Here is a 14041-nt window from a genome sequence, read left to right on the forward strand (position 1 = left end):
CTGTGGGCAACTCCTAGTTGCACTGGGGTGTATGAGCATCAGGGCTGGATCTGGCCTTAGTTTATCTGTAGGCCTGGATCACATGAACCAAAGGACAACATGAAGGTGCTGAGTGACAGAGAGAACAGGTAAAGCTTTGGAGGAAGCAGAACCTTCCCAAGGCCAGAACTGTATCTCCTGCACGCTACCTAGCAACCCATCTCCCTTTCTTCTCCAAACAGTCCTCAAAATCCACCTGTAAACACAAGGTGACAATGCCAACATGAACCTCACCTCGGGGCAATTCTACCGAATTACCCTTCTAAATGAAGGCTCAGTACCAGAGGCACCCTATCTTGTTCACTGTCTCTTTTGCTCCTCAATGTGTCCGCTAACTCCTTCACAACCAATTAATACCCTCCCCACCTACCAAAACAAGAATGCCCATTTCTTTCATACACATGTCAACAATGACTTTGGTCAATCTTTCCAATCTTTGCCATTCTGACAAGTGAAAAATGGGAATCTATTTTCACATTATTGCTTTAATTATTAGCAAGTTGAACATCATTTCATAGTCATAGTTTTTTGGCAAATCACCTATTCAGGTCCTCGTCCATTTTTGTCAGGTGTTTTATTTTTCAGTTTTATTAAAAAAAAATTTGTATATAAGAATATACTGCTTTATCTATTGTTCAGGATACTAATACTTTTCCCATAGTCTTTTGACTATTTTTCTACTTAAGTTTTAAATGCTTTATATTAGAAAAGAAAAAAATTAAGTCAATGATCTAAATTTGTACCTTATGAAGCTAAAAAAAAAATAAACTGATCAACCCAAAATCTATAAGAGGAAGAGGCTTATCTATAAGCCTAAGAGCAAAAATTGATTAAACAGAAAACAAACAATAGAGAAAATTAACCAAAAGTTGGTTCTTTCAAAAGAGTAATAAAATTGATAAATGCCTAGCAAGGTGGATCCAAAAAAATGATAAAGAACACAAAACACCAATGTCAGGAATGAAAGAAGGAGCTTTACTACAAATCCTATAGAGATCAAAAGGTTAATAAGGGAATATTATGAACAACTTGATGCCAGTAAATTCAACAACTAAGATGAAATGGAAAATTTTACTGAAAAACACAACTTATCAGAAGTGATTTAAGACCCACTGAAACTCTGCATAGCCCTAAACCTACTATAAAAAATGATTCATTATCAAAATTTGCCCAACAAAGCAACTCCAAGTCCAAATGCTTTCAGTAGTAAATTCTAGCAAACTTATAAAAAATCGAACAGGAAGGAGATGAAGATGGCAGAATAGGAGGATGCAGAGCTCACCTCTCCCCATGAACACACCAAAAATATATCTACATGTGGAACAATTCTCACTGAAAACAAACTGGAGACTGGCAGAAAGACTCTTATACAGCCAAGACTCTAAGAAAGAGCACATGGTGTCGAGTAGGAAGGGAAGAGAAGCAATCAGTTTGGGACCTGGGCCCCTGGGAGGGGACACAGAAGAGGAGGGGGGTTACATGGGCTTGGAGATATCCTCCCCAGGGGGTGAGCAGTTCGAACCACATATTGGGCACCCCAGCCCTGGGGTCAGACACCAGGAAGACAAGTCCTCTTAACTGGTTTGAAAACCAGTGGGACTGACAGCAGGGCTGTAAAAACCTAGACTCCACTTGTGAAGAGCACACACATGCTTGCTTACTCCTGAAACAAGGCAGAGGAAGCAGATTGAAACTGACCAGGATTCTGGCCAGCTTCCCATGACCGTGCGCTGGCCTGAGCTAAGCACTGGCTCCAGACTCTCTTGCTCTATGGAACACTAGGGTAAAGGTTGCTGCTACTGAGGAGAGTGTGCAACTGTGGGGGACAGAGCCAGCTTGGACCAGCAGGACATCTGAATGGGGCAAGGGCAGCCATTCCTGGTGCTCATGGAGGCAAAAGATTGGAAGCAATATGGAACTCTGACTGGTGTGCTGAGACTGCCCTAGTGCACCCTGGCCTACAGCAGGCACCACTCTGGCCCCTCTTTCTCCAGCACTGCTCCCCTCTGGGGTGAAGGTGCCAAAGCTGGGAGGGGGGAGAGCACACACTTAGAGGCAACAGAACCAGCTCAGATCTGACCCTCCAGCAGCTTGGGATCTGACCCCACCACCGATAGGGTGGTGTAGGCCAATGAGCAGAGAGAAGCCCTGGTTCACACTTGCCTGTGGCTCCAAGCCCTCCATCCCCAGGCCCACCTCTTACCAAGGTGATAGCTACCAGCACACCATGGGGAAAGACATGACTCATGCTCACAACAGATCTAGCTCTCCCACCAAAGCCACTGGGTACATGCAGACTGTATAGGGACACTCCCACAAAAGGACACCATTCAATACCAGGCTAGGTAACTATTTCACCTAATTTCACAGGGCAGAGAAAGTTAAGTGAAATGAGAAGATAGAGGAATTTCTTCCAAATAAAAAAATGAGGAAAAAAACACAAAAAACAACTAAAGAAACACAGATAAGTAATTTATCAGACAAAGAGTTCAAACCATTAGTAATAAGAATGCTAACTGAACTAGGGAAAAGAATAGATGAACAAACTGAGAATTTTAACAAGGAACTAAAAATATAAAAAGAGAACCAGTCAGAACAAAAGAATACAATAACTGAAAAACACTAAAAGGAATTAACAGCAGACTAGATGATGCAGAAGGACGCATAAGTGATCTGGAATAGAGTATAATGCAAATCACACAATCTAGGAAGTTAAAAAAAAAAAGCAAATTTAAAAATGAAAACAGTTTACGGAACCTCTGAAACAACATCAAGTGTACAAATATTCACATTATAGAGGTGCCAGAGGAAAAGAGAGAAAGGGGTCAAAAATGTATTTGAGAGATTTCCCTGGTGGTCCAGTGGTAAAGAATCCACCTTACAATTCAGGGGACACAGGTTTGATCCCTGGTCAGGGAACTAAGATCCCACATGCGGCGGGGCACTAAGCCCACACACCACAACTACTGAGCTGGCACGCCTCAACTAGAGAGGCTGCGTGCCACAAACTACAGAGCCCATGTGCTCTGGAACCTGCACACCACAACTACAGAGCTGACACACCCTGGAGCCTGAGTGCCACAACCAGAGAAGAAAAAACCCGCATGCCACAACTAGAGAGAAGTCCACGTGCTGCAAAGAGCCCACACGCCACAATGAAAGATTCTACATGCCTCAATGAAGATCCCACATGCTGCAACTAAGACCCAATGCAGCCAAAAATAAATTTTAAAAAAATAAATAAATCTTTTTAAAAAATGTATTTGATGAAATTGACTGAAAATTTCTTGAACTTGAAGAAGAAACAGATATACAGGCACAGGAATCACAGAGTCCCCAAAAAGATGAAGCCAAAGAGACCCACACCAAGACATATCACAATTAAAATTGCAAAAGTTAAAGAAAAAAGAGAATTCTAAAGGTAGCAAGAGAAAAACAAGGAGTCACACAGAAAGGAAATCCGATATGATTATCAGCTGATTTTCCTGCATAAACTTTGCAGGCCACAGGGAGTTACATTACATATTTAAAATGCTGAAAAGGAAAAACCTGTAACTGAGGATACTCTACCCAGCAAGATTATCATTCAGAATTGAAGGAGAGATAAAGAACTTCTTAGGCAAGCAAAAATTAAAACAGTTCATCAATACTAAACCTACCCTTAAAAAAATGTTAAAGGGTCTTCTCTAAGTGGAAAAGAAAAGGCTACAACAAGTAAGAATCTGTAAGAAAGGAAAAAATCACAATAGGAAAGAAATATATAGTAAAAGACTGTGGATCAATCACTTAAATAAGCTACTATAAAGATTAAAAGACAAAAAAATTGTGAAATCAACTATAACTACAACAAACGGTTAAGGGATAAATATGAAGATATAAAACATGACATCAAAACACAAAATGTGGGGAGGAGAGTAAAAAGACATAGACCTTTAGAATGTGTTTGAACTTAAACGACCACCAGTTTAAAACAAGTAGGTATAGTCAATATGTCAACATATATGAACCACATGGTAACCACAAATCAAAAACCTACAATATATACACAAAAACGATCAAGAAAGAAACACAGCATACCACTAAAGAAACTATCAAACCACAAGGGAAGTAACTGAAAGAAAAAAGAAGAGAGAAGAACTACAAAAACAACCAGAAACGAGTAACAAAATGTCAGTGAGTACAGACCTATCAATGATCACTTTAAATGTCAATGGACTGGACTTCCCTGGTGGCGCAGCGGTTAAGAATCCGCCTGCCAAGGCAGGGGACCCAGGTTCGAGCCCTGGTCTGGGAAGATCCCACATGCCGCGGAGCAACTAAGCCCAAACAAACACCACAGCTACTGAGCCTACGCGCCACAACTACTTAGCCTGTGTGCCACAACTACTAGAGCCTGTGCTCCACAACAAGAGAAGCCACCTCAATGAGAAGCCCATACACTGCAATGAAGAGTAGCCCCTACTCACCGCAACTAGAGAAAGCCTGAAAAAAAAAAAAAAAAAAGTCAATGGACTAAATGCTCCAATCAAAAGACACAGGGTGCCTGATCAGATTAAAAAATAAGACCCATCCATATGAGGCCCACAAGAGACTCACTTCAGAGCTAAAGAAACACACAGATGGAAAATGAACAGCTGGAAAAATATTTCATGCACATGAAAACAAGAAAGCTGGGGTAGTAATACTCATATCAGACAAAATAGACTTTGAAACAGAGTCTATAACAAAAGACAAAGAGGGGCATTATATAACGATAAAGGGATCAACACAAGGGAGGATATAACATTCATTAACATATATTCACCTAATATAGGAGCACTTAAATATATAAAGCAAATATTAACAGACATAAAAGGAGAAATTGACAATAATACACTAGTTGTACGGGACTTTAACACCACACTTACATCAATGGACAGATCATCCAGACAAAAAAATCAATAAGGAAACAGTAGTCTTAAGTGACACATTAGACCATTTGAAATTAATAGATATCCACAGGACTTTTCATCCAAAACTAGCAAAACACACAGTCTTTTCAAGTGCACATGGAACATTCTCCAGGACAAACCACATTCTAGGCCACAAAACAAGTCTCAACAAATTTAAGTGGACAAAAATTATATCAAGCATTTTTTCCAGACACAAGAGTAGGAAACTAGAAATGAAGTACAGGAAGAAAAACAAGAAAAACATAAACACGTGGAGACTAAACAACCTGCTACTAAAAAACCAATGAGTCAATGAGTCTATGAAGAAATCAAAGAGGAAATCAGAAAGTACCCCGAGACAAATGAAAATAAAAACACAACTTTCCAAGATCTACAGCACACAGCAAAAGCAGTCCTAAGAGGGAAGTTTACAGCAATACAGGTCTACCTAAGAAACAAGAAAAATCTCAAATAAACAACCTAACCTACCATCTAAAGGAATAAGGGAAAAAAGAACAAAGCTCAAAGTCAGCAGAAGGAAGGAAATAGTAAAGATCAGAGATGAAATAGAAACAAAGAAAAAAAAAAGAAGAAAAGATCAATGAAAACAAGAGCTGTTTAAGCCTTTAGCCAGGCTCATCAAGAAAAAACAAACACAGGACCCAAACAAACAAAATTAGAAATGAAAGATGAGAAATTACAACTGATATCACAGAGATACAAAACATCTTAGGAGAATACTACTACAAACATTTATATGTTGACAACTTGGACAGCCTAGAAGAAATGGTTAATCTCTAAAAACGTACACTCTTCCAAGACTGAATCAGGAATAAATAGGCAATCTGAAAAGATGGATCACAGTAGTGAAAATGAATTTGTAAAAAAAGAAAAAACCTCCAAGGAGAAAAAAATCCAGGGCTGGATGGCTTTACAAGGGAATTCTACCAAACATATAAAGAGCTAATACCTAGCATTCTCAAATGATTCAAAAAATTGAAGAGAACGGAATACTCCCAAATTCATTCTATGATACTAAAATCAGACAATAACACTACAAGAAAAAAACCCCCACAAGATTACAGGCTAACATGTCTGATGAATATGGATGCAAAAATCCTCAACAAAATACCGAATTCAACAATACATAAAGAGGATCAGACACATGATCAAGTGAAATTTATTCCAGGGATGCAAGGTGGTTCAATATCCACAAATCAATCACTGTGATACATCACATTAACAAAACAAAGGATAAAAATCACCTGATCATCTCAATAGATGCAAATAAAGCATCTGACAAAATTCAACACCTTTTCATGGTAATAACTCTAATCAAAGTTCATATAGATGGAACATATCTCAACTTAGAAAAGCAATTTATGACAAACCCATAGCTAACATCATACTCACAGTGAAAAGCTGAAATTTTTCCTCTAAGATCAGGAACAAGACAAAGATGCCCACTCTTGCCACATAGTATTGGAAGTCCTAGCCACAGCAATTATACAGGAAAAATAAATAAAAGGCATCCAAATTGGAAGGGAGAAAGTAAAACTGTCACTATTTGCAGGTGACATGATACTATATACAGAAAACCCTAACGTCTCCACCAAAAAACTATTAGAAATAATAAATGAATTCAGTAAAGTTGCAGGATACAAGATTAATACACAGAAATCTGTTACTTTTCTATACACTAATAATGATCTATCAGAAAGAGAAAGCAAGAAAACAACCTTGTTTAAATTCACATCTAAAAAATAAAATACTTAGGGTTAAATAAACTTAACCAAGGAGGTGAAAGACCTATACTCTCAAAACTATAAATATTGATGAAGGAAATCAAAGATAATACCAAGTAATGGAAAGGTATCTTATATTCATGGACTGGAAGAATATTGTTAAAGTGACCATACTACTGAAAGCAATCTACAGATTTAATGCAATTCCTATCAAAATACCCATGACATTTGTCACAGAACTAGAACAAATAATTCTAAAATTTATATGGAACCACAAAAGACCCCGAATTACCAAAGCAATCATGAGAAAAAAGAACAAAGCTGGAGGTATCAGTTGTCCTAACTTCAGACTATACTACAAAGCTACAATAATCAAAACAGACACATGGATCAATGGAACAGAGAGCCCAGGAATAAACCCATGCACTTACGGTCAATTAATCTATGACAAAGGAGGCAAGAATATAAAATGGAGAAAAGATAGTTTCTTCAATAAGGGGTGCTGGGAAAACTAGAGAGCTACATGAAAAAGAATGAAATTAGAACATTTGCTCACCCCACATACAATAATAAACTCAGAATGGATTCTCAACCTATATATAAGACCAGAGACCATAAAACTCCTAGAAGAAAACATAGGCAGCAATATTTGTTTGGATCTGTATCCTAAGGCAAAGGAAACAAAAGCAAAAATAAACAAATGGAACCTAATTAAACTTAAAAGCTTTTCACAGCAAAGGAAACTATCAATGAAATGAAAAGACAACCTACTAAATAGAAAGACATATCTGCCAATGATATGACTGATAAGGGGTTAATATCCAAAATATACAAACAGCTCATACAACTCAATATTAAAAAAACAAACAGCCTGATTAGAAATGGGCAAAAGACCTGAATAGACATTTTTCCAAAGAATATATACAGATAGCCAACAGGCACATGAAAAGATGCTAATCATAAGAGAAATGCAAATCAAAACCACAATGAGATATCACCTCATACCTGTCAGAATGGCTAGAACACAAATTGGTGAGGATGTGGAGAAAAAGGAACCCTCTTACACTGTTGGTGGGAATGTAAATTGGTGCAGCTACTATGGAAAACAGTTTGGAGGTTCCTCAGAGAACTAAAAATAGAACCACTATATGACCCAGCAATTCCACTCCTGGGTATATATCTGAAGAAAACAAAAACACTAATTTGAAAAGATAATGCACCCCAATGTTCATAGCAGCACTATTTACAATAGCCAAGATACAGAAGCAACCTAAGTGTCCATCAACAAATGAATAAAGATGTGGGGGGGGGGTGTAAAGTGGAATATTACTCAGTCATAAAAAAGAATGAAATTTTGCCATTTGCAACAACATGGATGCACCTGGAGGGTATTATGCTTAGTGAAATACTTAAGTAAGACAGAGAAAAGACAAACACTATATGTTATCACTTATATGTAGAATCTAAAAAATAAGACAAACGAATGAATATAACAAAACAGAAACAGACTCAAACAGATATAGAGAACAGACTAGTGGTTACCAGTGGGGAGAGGAAAGAGGGGAGGGACAAGATAGTGGCAGGGAATTAAGAAGTACAAACTAGTATATATAAAATAAATAGGCCACAAGGATATATTGCATAGCACAGGGACTACAGCCAATATTTTATAACTTTAAATGGAATATAATCTATAAAAATATAGAATAACTATGTTGTACACCTGAAACTAATATAACATTGTAAATCGACTATACCAATCTTACACAACCACTTTCAGAAAACAGGAGGAACACTTCAACTCATTTTATGATGCCAGAGTTACCATGACACCAAAATCAGACAAAGATGTTAAAGAAAATGATAAATCAAAAGCTTGACCATAAAGGTTAAAATCCTTAACAAAGTATTAGCAAATAGAGTCTAGCAATATATGAAGACAATAACATAGCATGACCAAGTAATATATACCAAAAAACAAGACAAACAAAAAAAACTCAAGGGTTTTTTAACATTTGAAAATGAATTAATGTAATCCACCATACTAAGCAAAGAAAGGAAATGCCATATACAGATGCAGAAAAAACATGTAACAAATTTCAACATCTATTCATCATTTTTAAAAAAAAGACCTCCTCCTGTTTGGGAAAAGCATCTTATGAACTTGTTTGGAAACAAGCAGTTTTTTGAAGACTGCTACTCTAATCTACAGATCCTGGACTTCACCTGCAACATTTCCAGCCTCCAGCTAACCCTGCTCACAATCCGAACTGGCTCTTGCCAATCTATCCTTTTTGTCCTGAATTCAGTGGTTTTCGTATACTGACAGACTCCTTGGTTTGTCTCAAGTCTGAAGTCAAGGGGAGATTCTGTCAGCAACCAAGGACCTCTGTTCAGTCCTGAATGGTGGGTTTTTCCTCCAATAGCAGGGCTTGTCCCTATACTTGTGCTCCTAAGTGTATAGTTATATAGTTAAACCACCCCCCCCCGATTGTCTCTAATTGTTGAATATACTGCGCTGTTAAATACATTGCACCCTTAAAGCTGTCTGTTCCTTTATCTTTATTTCAAAAATCTAAACATATGGCCAGCATATACTTGAGCTCATTGTTGGTGAAATTTAAATGTCAACAAAATAGTATACTCATTAAAAAATTTTTTTAAATAAAATAAAATTTTAAAAAAACCTCTCGGCTAACTAGTAACAGAAAGAAATCTTCCTCAACCTGATAAAGGGCATCAATGAAAATCTACAGCTAACATCACACTTAATGGTGAAAGACTGAATACTTTTCCTCTAAGATCAGGAACAAAACAAGAAAATGTCTGCTCTCACCACTTCTAATCAACTTTGTACTAGAAGTCCTAGCCAGGGTCATAAGACAAGAAAAAAATAAATAAAAAGCATCCAGACTGGGAAGGAAGAAGTCTTCCTCTTCCTAAATGATAGAAATATTCATGTAGAAAATGCTAAGGAAATGACAAAAAAGCTACTAGAATAAGTGAGTATGATGAGAAAAAACATTATTTTAAGTTGATGCCTAGGCATTTTACAGTGTTCTACCCTGCTCATACCAACAGTGCGGACATTTAGATAAACACTAAGCTTCAGAGTCCTGTCATAAATTCCTGCTTTGCTTTTCCTGGGGCACCTTTTAAAACAGTCACTTAGAGCCCTCAAAAAGTTAGTGACCTCTACCTCAACCACCTTAAACGTACTAGGTGCTTGCTATCCTGCTTTCTATCTCCTGTTTGCTTGTGAACTGAGATGTAGGACTGCCCTTCCCCCAGTTCATTGTGCCTCCCCCCACATTTCTGAGATATATAAGTAATAAATTTTGTGACTCTACTTCCTTTGTGTGGATGTATTCAAACTATGCCTTCAATCAAAACAAGCTCATGGTTTCACATCCCCAAAGTGAGAGCTCAGATACTGAGGAAGCTACCTGCCAAACCCCTGTGGATAGCTTGTGCCCCCTCATTCAGCAAGTCATAATCTGAATATTCTTAACTCAATACACCAGCTCCAGCTTCTCAACACAGTGAGTTTAGCAAGGTCTCAGGATATAAGATCAATATATAAAAATCAATTACTATATACTAGCAATGATCAACTGTTAAATCAAATTTAAAATTCCATTTGCAATAGTATAAAAGTTCATAAAATACTTAGGAATAGGTTTTTTAAAGACATATAAAATTTCTACACTGAAAACTACAACATATTGCTGAGAAAAAGTAAAGACCTATTAAATGGAGAAATACACCCTGGATTGAAAGATTCAATATTATCAAGATTCAGTTCTCCCCAAATTTGATCTATAGATTCAATGAAATCCAAATCACAATCCCAACAGGCTTATTATAAATTGATAAGCTGATTGTAAAATTCATATGGAAATGCATAGGACCTAGAATAGGCAAAACAACTTTGGACAAAAATAAAGTTGGAAAACTTACACTTCCTGATCTCAACACTAATTATAAAACCATAATAAGCAAGACAAGGTGGAAATGCCATAAAGAAGAACAAATGGATCAATGGAACAAAATAATGAGTTTAGGAATCAATTCACATTTCTTCAATTCACATTTCTTCAACTAATTTTTCACAAGAATACCAAAAAATTCAATAAAATAAAGGATAATCTTTTCAACAAATGAGGCTGGACAATTGATGTATGGAAAAAAGTGAACCTCAATCCCTGTGGTTGCCAGCCTCCAAGAACCCTTAAAGACTCTCATCTCTTGGTATTCATGCCCTTGTATAGTCCCCTACCACAGAACAGTGCTGGTCTGCATGAACAATAGGATATTGCAGAAATGATGGCGTGTGACTTCTGAGGCTAGGTCACAAACGACATTGCAACTTCACCCTTGTTTCTCTTGGATCATTCTTTCTGGACAAATCCAGCTACCACATCATAAGGACACTCAAGGAGTCCTATGGAAATGTCCATTAGGTGAGGAACTGAAGCCTCCTGTCAACAACCAGCTCAACTGCCAAGCATGTGAGTGAGCCATATTGGAAGTAAATCCTCCAGCCCAGTCTAGAGGACTGTAGCCCACCTGACATCTGCAACTTCGTGAGATCCTGAGTAAGAAGCTCTCAGCTAAGTCACACCCAGATTCCCAATCTACTGAAACTGTGAAATACGAAATGTTTAAAGCCATTAAGTTTGGAGGTAATTTGTTACACCACAATAGATAAGTAATGCAATCCCTGCATCACACCATACACAAAATTAATTTAATATGAAACACACCCCTAAAAGTAAAGTTAAAAGTATAAATCTTTTAGAGGAAACATAGGAAAATATCTTTGTGCTCAGGGAGTAGGCAAAGGTTTCTTAGATAGGACACAAAGCAATAACTATGAAAGAAAAAAACTGATAAATTATACTTCATTGAAATTAAAAACTTCTGTTCATCAAAAGATTGCTAACACAATGCGTATATATGTATATAAAATTTTATATATATACATAAAATCATCACATTGCACACCTTAAATATCTTACAATTTTGTTTGTCAATTATACATCAATAAAGCTGAAAAAAAGATCATTAATAAAATGTATAGGCAAGCCGCTGACTGAAAGAAATATTCACAATACATATATCGTGAAGGACTTGATTCCATAATATATAAAGAACTCCTACAAATCAATAATAAAAAGGCAAACAGTCTAATTTTTTAAAGTGGGCAAAAGACTTGAACAGACACTTCAAAAAGGAAGATATAAAAATGGCCAATAAGTACATGAACTGATGCTCAACATCACTAGTCATTAGGGGAATGCAAATTAAAACCGTAATAAGATGCCATTATACACCACTAGAATAACTAAAACTAAAAAGACTGACAACATTAAATGCCGGCAATGATATGGAGCAATGGAGACTTTTATACCTTGCTGATGGGAGTGTGAAATGGTGCAACCACCTAACATCAACCCTATGACCAGCAATTTCATTAAGAGGTATTTAACCAGGAGAAGTGAAAACATATGTCTACAAAAATAACTGTTCAAGAATGTTCACAGCTGGCTTATTAACAAGTCTAAATGTGGAAACAGTCTAAGTCAATAGGGAAAACGTATAAACGAATTGTGGAATATGTATACAATGGACAACTATTCAATAAGAAGAAACAAACTACTGATACACACGACAACATGGATGAACCTCAAAGACATTATGCTGAGCAAAAAACACTAGACTTGAGTGTGTACTGTACAATTCCATTCATATAAAATTCTTGAACAGGCATATCTAATCTAACATTTAAAAAACAGAATATTAGTTGCCAGAAAGGGAAAGGGGACAGTTGACTGGATAGGGACACAAGGGAACTTTCCAAAGCAACGTAAGCGTGTGGTTAACACACGTATACTTCTGTCCGAATTCTAAGGCTTAGATTTGTGCATTTCGATTTACATAAATTTTAAAGAAAAAGAACCATATAAAATAATAAGTTGTGGGTGGGAAGTGGAACAAGTTACAGATAATAGAGGATGACAGAATGTTGGTAATTTTGGAGCTGGGTGATGGCTAGATGGGAGTTTATTATACTATTCTGTTTACTTTGTATTTGCTTGAAATTTCCATAACAAAGCTAAAAACAGAAAGCCAAAGACATAAACCATAAACCCAATGTTTAGCTGATTCATCTGAAATACAATTACTCTGTCAAATTGCTGTAAAAGTTTCTAATCACTCTCAATTTCTATATGCAATTTGTTGCCATCCAGTTACAAACTATCTATGCCTAGCACCAGCTGCCAGCCCACACTATTCAACAGCACTGTCCTCACCTGTTTTGCCTCATTTTTCTTCTTCACCAAATAATAACAGGAACAGCAACAACATTTGCCCCTTAGAAGTTTTATGAGGATTAACTAATAAAGTATGTAGAGTGCTTTGACCAGTGCCTGGCATAGAACTCTTCCAAAAGCATTAGCTATTAGTCTCATTAATACAACCTGCTACCATTTTTTTTTAATTCCTAGTATCTATTTAGTTGCCAGTAACTAAACAGGCAACTAAGAGATACAGAGTTTACTCTCCTCAGAATGGGAGCCACTGAAGGGTTCTGAGCAGAAAAGCCCTATAATATTAATTGTGCTTTAGAAAGAACACTCGCATCTCAGCCAGTCCTCATGAATGTTCAGCTTATTAATGGGCTGAAATTTCTGTGTTTTAAATATAGTATGTATATTTCTACCTAGGGACATTTATCAGCACTTGTACAGAAAGCAGAAGGTTTTGTTTCAAAATGATACTTCTGTAGAGCTCTCCTCAGAGGACAACTGAAGATATTTGCAAATACAGTATATTAGGTAATTTCATCTTCTGGTCTGGATCTAATCAAATGAAATTGTCACCAAAACTAATTTAGGGTCAACAGTGTTTCTACACTAATGATGACCTGAGGCAGACAAGCTATTAGGACCCTGTTATAACTGAGAAACTGTTAGGATAAGTACCTTCTTATACTCGTCTATCTAGTAGAGACAACCCAAGTTCCACTGACTGCGCCTTATAAGACACTCTATAGCACAAGGAAGAGTATTGTGCAGGTTTCCAGCACATGCAATCTTGTTACCATAAAGTGTAATTTAAACACAGACCCTAATATCACTGTTACCCCAATTTTAAAACGTATACTTTATTTTCCAACCACACAAATGACAAAGTACGTATTTCTATAAACACCATTCCCTAAATTTTAGGGAACTAGTAACCTAAACATAAAAACGAATCTGCTTATTCTACTAGCAACTATTTTCATGGCAATTTGAAGTAATAAAACAAAATAAAATG

General features: G+C 36.8%; 1 protein-coding gene across 5 annotated transcripts in view; it reads right to left on the bottom strand.

Annotated features, from left to right (window-relative positions):
- FIG4 (FIG4 phosphoinositide 5-phosphatase) overlaps window positions 1-14041 on the bottom strand; it is a 129412-nt gene that overhangs the window by 114598 nt on the left and 773 nt on the right. The window lies entirely within an intron of this gene.

Source organism: Physeter macrocephalus, chromosome 10, assembly GCF_002837175.3.
Source record: "Physeter macrocephalus isolate SW-GA chromosome 10, ASM283717v5, whole genome shotgun sequence".
In the NCBI taxonomy this organism is placed as follows: Eukaryota; Metazoa; Chordata; class Mammalia; order Artiodactyla; family Physeteridae; genus Physeter; species Physeter macrocephalus.